Genomic DNA, 18,689 nt, shown 5'->3' with positions numbered 1-18,689 from the left:
GAATCCTGATAGCGGCAATCCCATTGGCATGCCTTCTTTTTGAATGTAATATTTGCCATTGAAATGAAAGTGAGTTTTTTGGCAAAGTGATATTAGGTGCATTAAATCTTCAGTGGATAGCTTAGTTCTTGTCTCTATAGTGGGGTCACTATTCAGTCTCATTAATACTGTTTCTGTGGCTAGATGAATCGGAAAAATTACTCAGGCCTTCACTTGTCCGTGGGCCGCCTTTCCTCTCCTCATGGGAGCTTCGTCCTGCTCCCACTCCCGACTCTAGCTCCCCGATTGTAGGGAGGCAGCCCCTTTTATCTCCACCCGGATGTGTTCCAGGTGCTTGATGATGTCCTTCCAGCAGCACTTCCTGGTGTGGCGGAAGTGCTGCTCTTGCACCCGGAAGCACTCCGAGTGTCGCTGGAAGGATCTTCCTCCATCTTCCCAAGTGTGGCTGAAATGCATGTTTCCCAGGCTCCATGACTCTCAGGGCGCCTATTGGCGGTGGCCACGGGCTCCAATAGGCTTGAGCCTACTTGCTCCTTTCCCATGGTCCCCTCAACATCCAGGGCGGGTTCCCCTCGTGGCCCGGGGGACGTATAAGCCACCTCCCGGTCCTTCCAGGTGTTCCGGCTAGGTCTGACCCCCCAGGCTCCTGTGACGATATATATATACATATATACACACATATATATATATATATATATATATATAAATGGAAGAGAAGGTCTATGATACGGTTTGCATATTTGCAGTTGGAGATCCACAAAGGGAGAAAAAACGAATCACGTATCATAAAATAGTTTTATTCCTGAGCTTTCAACCCCTATCAGGGGTCTTCATCAGAGGATAATGCTTAGACTTACAAGAATCAAAGGCAATATATAGCAACACATTCAGTATTGGGGGGGGCGGGGGATGGGGTTGTTGGTCTTGGTGACTAAGTCACTATGATTAAGGGGGGGGGGGGGGGGGGTGTATCGTTTAATTAAGTTGGCGTATGCTGGGTTTACGTCCAAGTGTCTGTTGATGGCGTTTTCATCTCTGGCGCTTTTTGTACTGGCCTTAAATTTTACTTTTACGTTGTCCCAGTTGAATGTGTGTCCTGTCGATTTAGTATGTGCATATATCAAAGATAGTGCGTCCTTTCTTCTGACGGCGTTGCGATGTTCCTGTACACGTGTTGAGATTTTTTTTTGACGTTTGTCCTATGTATACAGCTGAGCAAGAATTGCATGAAATACTATAAACTGCGTTTCGTGTTTCGGCTGTCGATTTCTTGTTTTTAGCATTAAACAGGACCATGCGTAGATTGTTGGTGGGTTTATGTGCTATTTTGATGCCCCACTTGGTCAGGGTGCGTGCCGTGCCTTCTGACGAACGAATTGAGTTCATAAGTCAAGGGTCCACTGTATATATATAGATATATATACATATACATATACACATATACATAGATAGGTAGATAGATAGATACTTTATTAATCCCAAGGGGAAATTTACAAATATATACATATTATATAAATATATATATATATATATATAAAATAAATACTATAAAATGAAAAAAATACACAGGTACTTATTAGCATATGTAGGCAAAAAGATTTTTATAACATTTTATATAAAATAATAACTCTTTGTATTAAATGTAGGTGAAATCACTATTCCAATCTTCAGAAGTAATACACAAAATCTTATAGTATATACAGTCAGGTCCAAAAGTCTTTGGACAGTGACACAATTTTCATAATTTTCATTCTGTATGCCACCACAATGGATTTAAAATGAAGCAATAATTATGTGACCTTACTTATGGACCTGACTGTATATTTTTTCACCAGCAGAAATGTTAATAAGTAGCATGGTGGTACAGTGGTTTGTGCATCTGCCACAAAGCTACACCTGCTGGATACAGCGCTTTACAGCACTAGGTTACTGTTTTTGAATGAAAGCCTGATGATTGTGTGGGTGGAGTATTCATGTGCCTTACCACAACCCAAGAACGTACATGTGAATTTAAAAGTTAATCCTAAACAGACTCTGCTTGATTTGGTAAGGGTGTGTAGATGAATGTGCCTTGTGTTGGACTGGAAAACATTTCCTGCTGATGCAGTCAGAACAACAGTAAGGTAACCAAAGATAACATCTTTTTAAGTGAAAATAACAGCACTCATAATAAGATTGGTCTTGTGATAACAGATTAAGTTCAGAAAATGCATTAATACATAAAACCAAAATATTACCACCAATTCTAAAACGTGAACATAAAGCTTGAGTAAACATCAAAAAATAAGTACTGTTCGTGTCAAGGTACAAATTATGCAGAAAAATTCTTTCACGTGACTTTTCCATTCCCTCACAAAACTACTTCCAATCTAACATTGTGATATTGAGGGTTTGAAGACACACAAGCAATACATATGACAAGTTGACTGAACCACAGCACATGAACACGGTATCTGCTGTAAGAATGACTGAAATTGTGCACTGTCGGTGCTACCTATTCATCTTAACAGTCTTTCCAAGTACACCTTGCAACAGTCTGCAGCACAGAGTGAGGCTGGGTGTGGGTGACTTGCAATCACTGTCTCTGTTATTCTCACAGCAGATTCTGTGTCCAAGTTATATGTTCCAGTCAACTTGATGTGTGTGTTTCTTGCTTGTCTTATGGTGATAACAATATCAAGCACATGACATTAAACCAGAAATACTTTTGTGAGATAATGCAAAACTTTTGTGGGAGCACTCAAAAGTATTTTCTCCCATTCATGGCACTTACGGGGCTCTTTAATGGCAAACAAACTACTGGTATTTAGAATATAAATGCTCTAGAGGTACAGCAACAGCAGGCTGATCTTTGATGTACATCTTACCTCTAAATTTTTAGTTTTTTACCTATAAAATATTATTATACCATTTGACCACAAATACACCTAGTATAGTATTTTACTGAGTGGTAACTGATCTCAAACTGTAATCACTCGCTACAGCTTTAGTGATAAAAAGTCCAAAAACAATCACAGAAACCCACATTCACACAGCAGACAACAGGAAAGTAATTGTGTTCCAAAGTCTATTTAAGTCTACATATTTTCTAGCATTGCCTCTGTAAGTAATATTAACATTGACATTTACAACCACATAGTAAAATATTTAAAACAGCCCCAGAAAGAGAACCTTCTTGATATGCTTAATTTTTAATGAGTTGTTACTATGCTGCCTTACATGCAGTGTATATCTAAAACACTACCTTTTTCACAGAGAAAAGTGATGTTTAAATATAAAGCACACTCAATTCAGAATTTAAAATTCTAATTTAGGAAGGATCTTTTAGAGGATCTTCATGTCATCACAAGAATATTTCTGTCCATCTAAAATGACTACAAATACACAAATTATATAATCTTTATGTGCTTTAGGTAATAGCTAGACTTAAGACATACCAGTGTATGGATGGCACAATTCACTAGGTGGTGTACTATCCATAGAGAGCTATATAAAACATGGAGCTTCTTAAGATTTTTTTTCAGCGTGTGTCTCATTTTCTTTATTAATGCTATTTTCTTTTTGATGAATACATTTAAATCATCAATCGAAACCTACTATTAACAGAATGGATGCCATGTAAGCAAATTAAGCAAAACTTTACTATTCAATTAATTACTAAAGAATGACAAAATTACATACTTTGTATGAAAAAGCAGTTTCATCCTTGGACTCAAAAAAATGGTTACATCATCATTAGCAGCAATAAATAGATTTTTTTTTATTTATTTTTTTTTTTTGTGTAGTGTCACACACATGTGCTTGGGAGACAGTCTAAGGGCTTAACTCGGGGGTAATGACACACTGGTTGGAGATGAGCACTAATGCCTGTTCTTCTCTTCCTACAGAACTCCAGAAGGAAAGCCTGTGTGAACACATCACTTGCTCCTCCAATTCTGATCTTACTTCCGGCCCCTAGTAATGACCTCACTTCCACTTCCTGCCGTCCTGCTATAAAACCAACCTACCTGCCATTTCACTTCAGTTCAGTACTTGCTTATGTGTGGACTCAGTCCTTTGTGGTCACTTGATTTTAAAATTGCTTCACAGTATACGGGGTAGATCCCCAAATCTTTTTCCTGTGCTCTTGTCATTCTTACAGTAGTTATTACTCACTGAAAAGTAACTTCTGCTTTCAGGTCCTTCCACAACATTTCCACTGAGTTTAGGTTTTGTCTTTGAATTGCAAGTGTGTTGAACTCAGTTTTACTGAGGGCCAAAAATAACACAGTATATTTCTAAAAAGAGCCATATTATATATAAACAAACTACTGCCACCTTGTCTTTACAAACAAGACATGTCTGCTCTTTACAATCATCGTTTTCTGCCTTGCCTTGCTTTGCTTTTCTTGGACATTGCAGAAGGTTAGGTATTTAAAAAAGCTACCAGCCTTCTGAAGTTAGCATTAAGTGAAAAACTCATGTCAGCACTTAAAGTCGGATGATATGAGAATTTGTTGCTGAAGCAAAGTACATTTGTTTACATCTGCATTAACAAGTGTCACAATTGGATGGCACTTGATGGTGATGGAGCACACAGACACAATTTGAACTTGGTTAGAAATGAACAGCAGTCAAAATTAACACAATTGGAAATGGAAATGCATTGTCTATCCAGATACAACAATCAAATCAAGGTAAAGAAAGTGAATTATGTAGGATGGTGGCAGCTGTCTGGTAAGGCACAGAAGGGCAACCAGCCCTAACACCTGTGCACCTTTAATAAATGAGCAGCAGCAGCATGTGTGAAGTCAAGGTACCATGTTCTCATAACATTATCACATCTTTGTTATCATACTAACACACAAAAGTTCTTTATGTCTCCTTCTTTTCATTCTTTCTAATTGGGTCATTGTGAGCAGCCTGTTCTCATTATAACTACAGCAGCAGATAGGTGTGGGGGGACAGTGAGGGCACATATTAATGACAAGTGCAAATGTAATAAGTTATATACAATATATATACAGTATATATGAAATGCAAGTTAACAGGGGTCTTTGTGAAGACTAACAGTCTATGTAACAGTATATGTAACAAGTTTTTAATACTGATGAAGCAGGTCACTTTAAATGGTCGACAGACCTTGAGTACGATATCCCTGCTGTTAGGGTATGGGGCCTTTTTTGACATTTCTTTTCTCTTTTTTTAACATCTTTGAGAGGTCTTCTTTGTTTACTTACAGTCACTAAATTACACACAAATTATGTTGCTTACTGCTACTATGGTAAATTGCTAGGCCACATTTTCTGTTGGAGGAAAAAAGGTTGAAGGCTAGTTCCACACTAAGAAGGAAAGAAGGTTAACGACAAAGTTTAGGTTCTATTGCTCTTCATCAAGTGTGTGACTAAAAAGGAACAAGCAGGCAACATATCAAATATATAAATATCTAAGTGTGTGTGTATTTCTGTCCAGCCCGGAAGTCCGCTGCTACAGCATGAAGCTCAAAGTGCTGGCAAGGCAGACCCAAGTTAACAAGTCAGAAGAAGAAAGAAGTGTGAGGCTACAGCATAAAGCTGAAATAAAGCGATACCATCGCCAAAGTGAAAGACAAACTCGCATAACAGCTAATACACAAGCAAGGCGAGCACATCGGCAAAACGAAACCTTCGAGGAGTGAGAAACTTGCTTAGCCATGGGTAGACAAGCAAGACAAGCACGTCTTAAAAAATGAAACCGCCGACTCTGCATTTTAATTTTTTTTCTAACGATTATTCTAATGAATAGTTTCTAGGAGCCTGGGCTTTTTACAGCATGGACTTACACAGCTAGTATAAAATTGGATGGAGAGAATAGTCAGGACAAGATTAAAGGAGAAAAGGTGGAAGTAGGTGTGAAAAACCTGCCATTACTGAAGATGGAGGGAGAGATTAAAAAATTAGTCAGTCATTATGACCTGGAAAAATATGTACCGTGCACATCAAGTAAGTGCCAATATAATGTTACAGGTTCTAATTTGTTTAAAATCTGGTCTTGACGAAATCATCAGAACTTTTTACAGTGCATATGGAAACTCTAGACCTCTGCTCTAATATATTTTGTATAAGGATATAAATACAACTCATTACAGGAAAAAACAAAGTAGGGTCTTTTTCATTGTTGGATTTTTGGGTTCAAAACCAATCGGTATTTTGTCTTGTTTGTTTTTTTGGGAAGCTTTTACTTATACTCTGGAATGAGTAATGCCACAATCCAGGCATATAAAACTCAAATTCTCATTTGATAATCACATGGGCAGAATTGTTCAAAAGGCATAAACCAAACCCAGGTGAGACCCCAGTTCAGATTCTTTGGAAAGACTCCTGTATCATACTTTCTCCATCTTGAAACTATGGCTCTAACTGTGGTTCAGAATATTCCCAGCACATTTAAAATGACTTGGTAAACCTTACCTTTACCCCAAACCTTTGTTAATTAAGTTCAAATTTAGTTAGATTTATACAATTCAGTGCTTTCACTATTCAAGCTGCCAACCCTAATTTTTTCACTTGAGCTCATTACTACACACCATCTTCTTTGTATGTGATGACTGCGTGATAGATAACATACAGACAAAAATGAAAAGCAACAAACTTTGATATTTTTTCTTAGATTTTCTCCCATTGATTAAATAATACCTGACCAAATTTATTTAAAAGAATATGCAACAAGGCAAAAAAATAAGAAAATAATGAAACATTTCTTCATTGCACAGTATGCATTTCTTCAGTATTAATTTCATGGAGTATAATGACAAAATATACTATTTTTAACTTGTAAGCAAGTTTGACTGGCAACGTGCAGTTTAACATGAACTTTTAAACATGAAATAGATATATTTGGAGAAAAAATAGGTAAATGAAACAAAAATGACTTTTCTTTTGATTTATCAAAATACCAATTAAATAGGTGTGTAAAGCTACAAATATTTTACATTATCACAGAACTATCAGTGCATCCATTTACCTTTTATTGGGGCTGTGAGAAAATATCATATAGTCAAAATGTACTCCGCTTTGGAGTATCATAATGTTTTCAAATCCGTTCCTCAAACACTCACTCTACATTCGTGGAACGTTTAAAAGCTATAACTTTAGTTATTTTGTTATTAGAATGCCTCTGTAATGAAGTGCAAGGCTTCTTAAATTATGCATAAAATCTAAATTGCACACTTATGGAAATCACTGATCTTATATTTTAATTGCATACTGCAAATTTTGCAGTTTTCGCTAACTTTATTTCAATGGCACTGTAACACAGAATGGATTGTGTTATAATTCCCAGTGGAGGTGTCAACTGTTTGGATTTTCCCCTTCTTTCCACATTTAAGTGGAATTGACATGATGACTTAGACCTAGCCCTGAAGAAAGGATTATTGCATCCCAGAGTACCTCACATGGACTAGATTATCTTAACAGATGCATTGGCCACTAGAGTTTGGGGTAGGTTTCTTTTCCTCAAATTAGTACTCACTTTCTTAGATTTTTTTTTAATCATCAACCTTAACCTGTATATTTTACTTTGATGTCTGCTGTGAAATGTACACTCGGTTATCAAAATTTTATTAAATGGGGTACTGATATAAATAGTAGCTCTTTTGTAAGTCTGTTAAAAATACAAAAAAGTGAATTATTATCATTACAGTATGTGTTCATATAGCAGAATAGGTTATATTGGTATAAGAAGTTATTAAATAACATAAATTATAAACCAACAAAGGAATGTGACTGTTTTAGCTTATCACAATTTAAATAGTCAGGCTTACAATTAAAAGAAAATGTCTGTATCACACATGAACAAAAGAAAAATGCTGTTCCTTGAATTATAAGTTTTACACTTTTATATCTGAGTCAGAGCTTACTTATAATACATAGGCAGAAAAAATAAAAATAGACCCTCAGTAAGTTCTTTAGGATGACATGCGTTTGTAAGCTGATTAGTTAGTAGGAAAGATATTTCAATGAAATATGACTAAGATGCTTGGTATTAGTTATGTTTATACTTCAACTCAGGACCTTACAGAGACATATTTGGAGACAGCATCAAACTTTAAAAAGGTCAAATCCTGCACATTAAAAATGTAAGGCTGCTAGGGCGTTTTTGTCTATTTATAAAAAGCAGGACATAAAAAGGAACAAAATACTTTACAAGGTATTCTAAAAAGAAAAAGGCTCCAATTCTTATATGAATGCCACTTTATATTTTCTTTTGTCTAATGTAATATTTACAGTAATGCAGCTATCAAGAAATCACATGACCATTTAGCAGTATATTTTCTAAAATGAATGGGAAAAATAATACATGCTTAAATATTAAGTTTGAGTGGAATTATAAATAAGCTTAACTGTGACCACTCTCCTAAAAATAATTATTATATTGAGAATTAATTTTTCAGTAAAACAGGAATATTTTAAGTTTTTCTGAATTTGGTGATATCTGATTATCTTATTAACATCTTGCAAAGGTATGATATATGAGCCTTGTCAGAGCTCACAGCATTAAGGATTGGAAATTATGAAAAGTGTTTCCACCTGACCTGTACAAGAAACCTACAGTATACAGTATATCACATAACATGATAAGAACACCGTGGGTGAAGCATATAAAAACACAAATCAAAACACTGTCAATAGGGAAAATGCCACAGAGAGTATTCCAACTGCAGATTCTCATAGGCTCCTGGCTAACAAAGCTCACATACAACTAAAAGAAAACATTTCTCTTATGCTCACTAAGTTCTCCAATGTATAGTTTAATTGGGGGATTTTAGAAATTAAATACAAGAAAAAATTGTCAAAAGAAGTGGCTGCAGCCAGTATATATTCCAGAAATAAATACTTTAGCAAAGGACATAACAGAACTGTAAAAATGTTTGTACAGAATCTGTGGCAAGGTTAAAACTAAGAAAAGTGAGACAAGTCAGCTGCCACATAGCTACAGAGACTGTGTCAACCTAATACCCATCTAGAATGACTAAAGAGATCTGCTACATACCCAGACGGCTGGGAAGACAAAGCAAAACAATTACCTGAAGTTGGATGCTCCATCTGGTTAACTGGTTAGAAATGGACTGTAAACCATGCTTCTTTTATCTAATAAAACTAATTCAGCCTTATACTGCTAGGATTGCAGAAAATGGAGCTCAAGATAGTAAATATGTGAGGTGACATAACTAATATTTGCTCAAATTGTACAGAAAGTTAGACTATTGAGAATACTCTCCAACAACTGGTAGCTGTGACAAAGGAGGTGGTCTTACCAATAGTAGGCAGAACTGGCAACAGTGCCCTAACAAATGATTCAGTGTCTTCAACTCCCAGTCCCAGAATGCATTCACTCATATCTGAAATTTGCACAAACAATTAGTGACTAATTCCTGATATTTTCACTTGGCAAAAGAAAGAAAAATGCTTTAGGGGTTTCTTTGGTTTTGTACAAGGAAATGATTTTTGGATTTTATTTTTGTTTGTAGGAATTCACAAATTCAAGTGTTATTGTAACAGTCTCTGCATGTATTTAGAACTATTTTAAACTGCCCTTAAAATTCAAATTACCGTAAATGCTCATGTATAAGTCAGGTCTTGAAACCCGAAAAATCAATCATAAAATCAGACCCTGACTTATATGCCCGCTCAAAAATGCCACTTTTTCTTCATATCTTCTTGCCTCCTACAATCTCGCATCAGTTTCTCAGACACAGCGAATTTTGTTACAGCAGCGCAGATTTCAGTTTCTTTCACTACTTCAATGACGTTTAATTTAAAAGCAGATTCATATTTTCTTTTGATCGAACGCTCCATCATAGATAAGGGATGCTCTTACGATAAAGGGTGTATGAGGGTGTGAGACACAAAAAACACAAATCAGTGCAAACGTTGCTTCGGAATAGTTTGGATATTACTGTGTGATCACGTAGGCACAATATATATATATATAGAGAGAGAGAGAGACGTTAGTAGCACATGCTGATACAGTGCATTGCTGCACTCACATAGAAAAAAAAAAGGCAGTGTGCTCTGTGGTTACTCTCTCAGGTGGGCGTTAGCATATTATAATCTCTTGGTCCAATAGCGTGAGTTTTCCACATTCGACTTTAACGACTGATATTATAAAGCACCAGAAATTATACAATAAAATCAAGTATCCGCAAGTATATACAGTATTTGCCTGGATAACACTTTAGTTTAAGTACTGCAAAAATGCATCTATTACTCATTTACTCTTCTGTAATAAAAATTTAAACAAAAGGCTTTTTTTGGTCTTTAAAACACTATGAAATATCAATAGATAGATTATTCATGTCTGTGCAGTATGGCATATTGACATGACGCTAAAATGCCTTGTTAACCTGAACAATTCACAAGTCTTCTACTAAATATGTTATATCAAGAGAAATGTGTCTCAGTTAAGCCACCTCAGACACCTCCACAGTGAAGTTTTGTTAGTAGGTTACATTGCATAGATGAATAAACACTTTACTGATGCTTTGTAAGCATAATGAAAACCCAAAGAAGTGTTTGTTAAGGTTTTATTACATAAATAGTAAATGTGTAAGAGATGCATTTTTTCAGTACCTAAACTGTTACCCTTGTCTGTTGCTACAACTCAAACTTAGGTTGTTAAAACATGTCACCTTTTCAAATTACCATTGCAGCTATGTTTGAAATAATTTTGCTAGAGCTGTGACAGCTTCTTGAGGTCTTTTAGTAAATACTAAAGCTTCCCAAGACATGTATAGGACTGTTCTGTAATCTAAGTATTGAACCAAGATAGACAGCTAGATAGATGGACAGAAATGTATTTGTCCCAAGGGGAAATCTAGTTTTTCTATGGGTATTGTCTTGGGCATGTCACATATGAAAATGTTAAACAGAAAAGGTTACAATATTGAGCCTTGTGGTACTCCAGCATTGATTTTCTTAGCAGATGATGTGATGCCATTTCGTTTTACTTGGAACATTCATCCTTTAAAAGGCGGAAAAATGGAGCAAGAAACATCAAACTCCTAATTTAATTATTGTGAGCAATAGTTTATCAGATGCTTTGACTGTATATAAGAAGATTGCCCCAGTAGATGAGTTGGAGTTGAACTCATCAGTGATGCATTTCACTGCTCTCAGTAGTTTGTTCACAGATTTTAAAAAATTAACATATCAGCAGTTTTCCAGTGTTTAAGGAAATACCCTAGTTTCTCAGTTGCATTACCAACTTTGGTTAATGCAGTGATTGCGTTGTGTGCTCCGAGGGCTGCATTTGGGATGCTATCTGGGCCTTGTGCATTTTTAACATTGAGATGTATTTTCAAAATAGTCAATGGACTCTTATGGTTTGACTGATAGAATTGGTTTGTTGCCTTTCTTACATGATATAATATTTACACTTTCTGAATTGGGTGAGTTTAAAAACAATACCAGGCTTGCCCTTGATTTAGGCCAGAACCGACTGGATTGGATTGGCCTTACCCCAGACAGCCTGTCCCCAGGCAGGTTTCTGGCCTGCACATGCAGAAAATGTAATGTATTAAGTATGAAAAGGCTCACATAAAATGGAGATGAGGGAAACTGCAAAGCATGTTACCCAACGCACAGAAAGAAAGTTCCTTATATTTAATTAATACTAAAAAACAAAAACACAAAGTACTAACAAAAAGGAGCAAACATTAAAACAACCAAATTCAAATCGTAATCGAAAGGCAGTGCCTTAGTACAAAATCCAGGGGTCAAAATCCACAGTATCCAAAAAAGAACAAAAACAAAAAAAGAACCAAAACAAACCACAATCATTGCTTATGCAAACATTATTGAAACATTCTAAAGCTTTGGTTTAAGTACTGCTGGGGTTGAAACTCTAGTGGCATAATTAGGTAGCCCCTCCTCCTTAGGTTCTATATCCAGGAGGAAAGGCAAATCACAAGCAACACTGTATAGAAACAGAGAAGCAAAAAAATAAAACAGAATTAGAACTGGGGGCCCAGGTAGGATGACAGAGGTGGCAACTGGGGGTGCAGGCAGATCCAGGAAAAGAACCAAAGGCAGAAACTGGAGACAAAAGTTCAACAGGAACATGGAGAGCAACAGGGTGAGAGTGAATGAGTCAAAAATACTGCAGCATGAAAAAGGGGTTGGTGATTTATATAAAGAAGCACAGGTTAGTTACCAGTGAGAACAGCTCAAAAGAAAAGGCAAGACTTATAGAAACAGGTGAATTAATAATCATAGTGGCACAGAGAGGAATTGATAACTCAAAAGAAACTGCTGTACTTTGCTTTTGGTGGTGAAAATGATTAGTAGCAAACAATGGAGAAGGTGGTTCACAAAATTCTGAAGCAAACAATGGATACTGAACCTTGGTTTGTGAAGTCTAGATAATACTGGTGTAATTGATGATCCTCATCCAAAGCAAATTGATTACATGTGGAATTCTGTGTCATAATGTTCATCATCTTTGTCTAAATCAAAAAGAATCTCACCTGACTACCTAGCCATTGCAATGTCAGCAACTTTGTAACAATGTAATCAGTAGCTCTCATGCCACAGATCACGTTGTTACCTCACACCATAGATGATTCTCTGTGAGGCAGACTCTGTGAAGAGTGAATGCTGTTAACTGCATTGTGTCTTTTAATGAACAGTACCAATAAATCAACAGTACAGATAGTGACTTTGTTACATTAAGCAGTCAATTTAAACTACTGAGCGACATTAGGCAGAGTTCATCCTTGATATTTTGCATGGATCCTGAACATAAGAAAAAATTCAATGCCATTATGTAAAGTGACATTAAATGTGTTTGGCTAATACAGAATATAAATCTTAAGTAATGAGGCAATAGTACATTATGGTACTTCCCTAGTGTCCCTCAGGTCTTGACATTCATGAAACACAAAAGTGATGAGCAGGGGGTTCCTCACATTTTGAAGTACTCATCAGAAAAGTAGTCAGCCAAGGGTGAGAGTTTGGAGGTGTTGGTGTCCATGGTTTCTCTTTAAATAAGCACAAATTGAAATCCTCTGTATTTTTATTGTATTAACAAATTGTTAATGTTTTGACATTTATTTTGTTATTCTGCTTGTTTTATTACTCAGTGTTTAATAGACAATATTGTTTTAGTAAAGCTTTTAGTTCTTTTTTGTACTTCTTGTATATCTAACTATATAAACCTTTAATATACAGAATATTGAAATAAAATTTTTAGGCAGAAAAATATTCTATAGAATCCTCTGTAGAAACTCCCAGAATATGCGAGCATCACATTCTGACTGTCCTACTGGTAAGGATGCCAGCTTTGGTAACAATTGGAGTGGAGCTGGCTGATAAGACGGGATCCCCTGTCTCTACACAAACGACAAAGTCTACCATTTACAGTAGGTTTATTGTTACAAGGCTGTAACAGCTAGTTTAAATATTTTCCTGCCCACATTTCTGATTAAAATAAGGATGGGTTAAATATCATGCAAATAAATAAATAAACTGGAGGTATTGTGTAGGCTTGAGGGGTTCAGTACAAGTTTACAGAGAATGAATAATCATCTTTGGCTACCTGATTTCTCTAATCATGTGCATGTACTAAAATTATTCACTGATGTTTTCTATTTAGTAACAGAACAATTACACTACTTAAAATCAGTATTAAAAATATTCAAATACTGCAGTAAACTGAAGCCTCGAGTCCCTTTATGCAGTATTAATTAGGCTAATTGTTCAGAGAACAGCAAGTTAACTATGCAACTCAGGTAACAGAGAATAGAGGTACTGGGCCCAATTGTCTAAGCCACATAGGGTTATTATTGCATGGAACTCAAACCACCAAAATTTGAACCTAGCAAGTGCATCTCACCTCATGGAAACAAAATCTCTGCACATGCAGCAGATTGTGTGTATTTTGATTGGCCAAGAGGAATGGAGTTAAAATATGTGGCCAAATTGACTAAATAAATCAACACGGTATTATTTTGAGCTACTATATATAGCAACTTTTTGGTTATAGAAGTTGGTAGCCAATAGTGATGTAGTATGCTAGTTTTATAAATGGCAGCCAGATCTTATGGAACTCAATGGATGAGCTGCTTTTGATCACACTAGCCTCTAATCAAAGTTAATGCATATGCTCATTAATAATAATATAAAACAACTGACAAAAATTTTTTGTCATCTATGATGTCAAAGTAATGCCCTCTCCAGCACAGTGGATAACTGAAATATTTGTTTAAATTAGTGGTTCCTGACCCTTAAAGTACAATATACAAAATCTTAATGAAATTGGATTAGTAGAGCCCCTGTGCTGCCAAAATAATTTTTTTTAATCAAATGTCACCGTTGTAAAGTTCTACCTTGTGGCACTGAGTGTTTAACCTACATACCAATAATACAGTATAAAAATCTCCATACCATAATCTAAATTTCTTTAAAAAAAGTGCATATTAACTTTAAAGTGCCAAGGAAAACTAAGACATAGACCCATTCTGCATGTTTCCAACCTTTCACTATGCATTATTTCCAATGATTTGTTTTTGGCGAAAGAAAGGTACTTTTGATTAGAGCAGTGCTGTAGCCCATGATACTGTATTTGCTGTCAGTCTCTTTGCCCCTGAGGAGATGTGTAAATAGAATAGCAGGAGCACAATTATATTTTTTGGGGATCATAGTGTGAATAAGTGAAAAGAAAAGATCTAATGTGAGAAAAAAAAAAACAAAAGACAGAAAACATTTTTCTAACATTTCTGATAACACTGAGATATACTGTTGTGATAGTGAATTCAGAAATAAATGGGCAAAGTAAAACAGTAAATATGGTTAGACATTTCTATGGAACCATATTGAGAAGAATCAAAATATACAGACCAACGTTAAACAAACCAATTGTGTTAAAGAAGCTAGAACATTACCAAAAGAATATAAAGATATTTAAAAAATTGACAAATTTGGAAAAAATGGACTTAGTGAAGTTTATGGAGACAGAGGTGCCAATTATAAGAGGAAGTTTTTTCATATGAGGAATTGGAAGTAGTTTGGAAGCAAGTAGCACATAAAGAATTCATTAACAAGCAAAACAATACTGCGTGGAAGGTGGTGAGAGAGGTGCTACCAACAAGAGTGGCTTGTTTTAAGAGGCAACCTGGAAAAGGCAGATGTCCAAGGAAAGAGCAGAGAGAAGAAGAGAATGTGTGCACATGACTTAGGAATGTGAAATGGAAAAGAAAATGTGGAGGGAGAGATGGAAGACAAATTAAAAAAAATAATCTAATCAGCAAAAAAAATCAAAAGGTATGGTGCTATATGGAATAAACATAGTGAAACAAGCCACCCCGGTGGGAATCAAACAGTGGGAAACGTTTAAGGAGCAGGGACCCATTTTTGAATAAATAAGTAATGGATGCACTTGCGCTGAGGAAGTGGAGCAGGTGTGAGTGATCTGCTAAGAAGATGTCTCATCGCCGGGTTGGTGCAAGGTGGTCAGCCATCCATGCATTGCCTTGTTGGCAGGTACAGGCGGTCTGATTGTCTTATTATCAACCCAGGGTGGCATTCAGGTGATAGCACCTGCCAACCACTCCCTAGCCTATAAATGAGACTGCCAGATCAGAATGATGAGAACAGAGCAGAGGCTGAATGAAGGAAAGAGAAACAGGCAGGAAAGCGAGAAGGAGTGAATGAGGAGGCAGGCAGCTGTGAGCAGAGCCCTTCACGGGAGTGGCTGACCACCACTCAGGGGCTGTTGTGGAGGATCGCTCCAGCTGAGCAACTCAGGGAGCTGGAGTGACCAGGTGGACAGCCGACTCACCACAGAAATCCAGAAAAGCAGCAGGGGTCAGTGAGGCTTGGACCGGGAAACCCATTGCGAGCACCATGGCCTTTGGGGACCTGAGCCTTGGGTCTGGATTGGGGCACCCTGTTATAGCCATAGAGTGTCAGGGACCCGGATCCACAGAAGGATGGTAGTGCCTGTCAGATATCTGTCTCCTCGGCTGCAAGGTTCTGCTAGGATATGCTGAAGAGATGGCCGTTTAAGGAATGGCACCAGGGTTAATGTTTCTAAGGACAGCTTCCTTTACTGTTTTTAATCTCATGTTAATGGCTTTATTTATTAGATTGGTTTTAACCTCCACAATTAGTTAATTTACTGATTGTTTATTTATTGAACATTTTGTTGCACTGCACTTTTGAACACTGTTTGTTTGGACTTAGTTTTTAATAAAAGCACTTTGTACATTTGCACCTACCCCTTGCAATGTGTGAGTGTTCTCATTTGCTAGGCTCATCCTTTGGAAATGTTATCGGTGGTGGCAGGTTCAAGAGGCTCCCAGAGGGAACCGGTAGCATGGAGCCAACTTGCCCAGTCACAGTGTCTGGTGTGTAAACAAGTGACCTTTGTAAATAATTGTTAGGATTTTGAGGAAAAACTTGAATTGGTAATCAGTCAGCACTTTGCTTTTTCAAAGCTTGCTTGCTTGATTGCCTCAATGTCCATTAGGGAGTGTAGACTTTTTTTTTGGAAGAATTAAGGAGGACAGTAATACACAGGAAGCAAGCATGAGCCAATACAATAAATCCACCGAAAAACCCACATGGACACCTGGATGGAACTGTAGAAACTCAGGACAGACTTCATCAAACAAGGATACACTCCCAAATCAACAGACCTATAAATCAGGAGAGCTACGGTTATACCCAGAAAAAACCTTCTGGAATACAAAGGTGCAGAAACCAAGAACTGGGTCCCACTAGTTGTAACTTATTATCCACATCTGGAAACACTTCGCAAAATTATGAAAAAGATTCAATCCATGGTACAGAAAGACAATAAACTGAAGGATATATTCCCAGAACCTCCCCTCCTTGCATACAGACAACAACCAAACCTCAAACAACTGATTGTCTGAAACTCTATGTGTGGCTCGGCAGCAAGTGGCACATCTCCCTGCCTACAGAACAGGTGTGGCACCTGTGCACATACTGTATCTGCACGACAGATCAGGTAGTTATACCACATTGCCAGCAGGAGCATAAAATAAAGGGTTCGTTCACATGCAAACCTGCTGATGTGGTCTACCTAATCATGTGCATAAGGTGCCCCAACACTGGACTGTATGTAGGGGAAACTGGTCAGACACTGCGCCAGCGAATGAACTCACATAGATTTCATACTAATCAGAACAGTATTGATCTTCCGGTGGCAGCACACTTTAACAGTAATGGCCACAGCATAAAGGATCTGAGGGTCACTGTGCTTATGGGTAATTTCAAGACCCAACAGGAGCAGAGAGAATGGGAATACAAACTTATGCTTAAATTCAACACTCTACAAAATGGTCTGAATAGAGACAAGAGTTTTATGACTAGATATGTGACTGATTGACCAGCTGACTACATCAGTGGCCTATCTTACAGACAATGCACTTCAAAAAACCTTACAGGACTTTCTCTAGTGATGATTATCTTATCTCTACATTTTATTAGTTCATTGTTCTCTTCTTTCAGGGTTAATTCATCTCAGGTGTATTTATTTTGCTAACATTTGAACAAAAAGGTCGTTAAGATTAAAGAAAAAATCACTTTGCTGTCCCAATATAAGCTAGAGTATTTTTCAGTTTCTTTGTTACACCTTGCCTGTTGAAGGGCCCTTAGCTGCCTTGAAAGCTTGCATTTGTAATCTATTTAGTTGGCCAATAAAAGGTGTCATTTTGCCCTACTTTCTACTAGAACTAGAAAGTACAGCTCCATTTTTTAATATAGGAAAAGAAGTATTATGTCAAGAAAAAAATGAAATTATACAACAGAAGGTGGTAATACAGATAAACAGAAAATTTCAAGCATAAACTTATGTTAAAAAAAGCAGGACTGTAAGATAAGGGAGGAGGTATTTCTTATAAAAAATGAAGAACTTGATGTCTGGCTAAATAGAACAAATTTAAATGGAACTGTAGAAATATAAAGGTTAAAAGTGGAATTACAACTTTAAAGTGTTAAAAAGTGGTAAAAAAGAGCAAAAACCTGTACAATGTAATCACTGTGGTGAACATGGTAACAGTGTGGAAATTAATTTTAAAAAACTGAGCTCTGGGGTGTGATAAAGGCCTTTAAGCATACAGATTTAATAGTGTGTTAAGAACAGCACACTCAAAATGAAATGTGAGAGAAATGTGAATTGCAAAAAAAAAAGGAGAGAAAGAAATCCTGCCAATATAGTACAATTTCTACAAGTTCTGAAATGTCACATTTTGGATATTTTTCCAGGTGAGTCCTGCAGTCACATGTTGGGATAATCAAATGTCCCCTTTAAAATTATTAAATTGTCAAAACAGTTCTAGCTTATCTCCCGTGTGCTCAGGTTTCTATGTACAGTTCAGACATGACAAGGACGAGCCTATTCAAGGCATCTTTAAGCACTTCCAAGCTGACAAATTCACAGACATCTATATAAACTGTTTGAAATCAGCATGTCAGCAATTAGCATGTAGCTGGTATTCTTGGTTGTTTATTAGATCGCATCTACCTGGTTAATTCATTTTTACTAATTTTGTGAATTCAGAGCAGTTGTTGATACACAGTCATATTAGATTTGAATCACTTGTAAAATTAATCCAAACAGTCAAACAAAAAAAGAAAATCAGACATGAGCTAAAAATCAGAACTGAGTCGCTTTTAACTGTGATCTGAAGGTAGCCTAAGTAGCCC

This window comes from Erpetoichthys calabaricus, chromosome 9 (genome assembly GCF_900747795.2).
Source record: "Erpetoichthys calabaricus chromosome 9, fErpCal1.3, whole genome shotgun sequence".
Taxonomy (NCBI): Eukaryota; Metazoa; Chordata; class Cladistia; order Polypteriformes; family Polypteridae; genus Erpetoichthys; species Erpetoichthys calabaricus.
Note: the sequence above shows the minus strand (reverse complement) of the source record.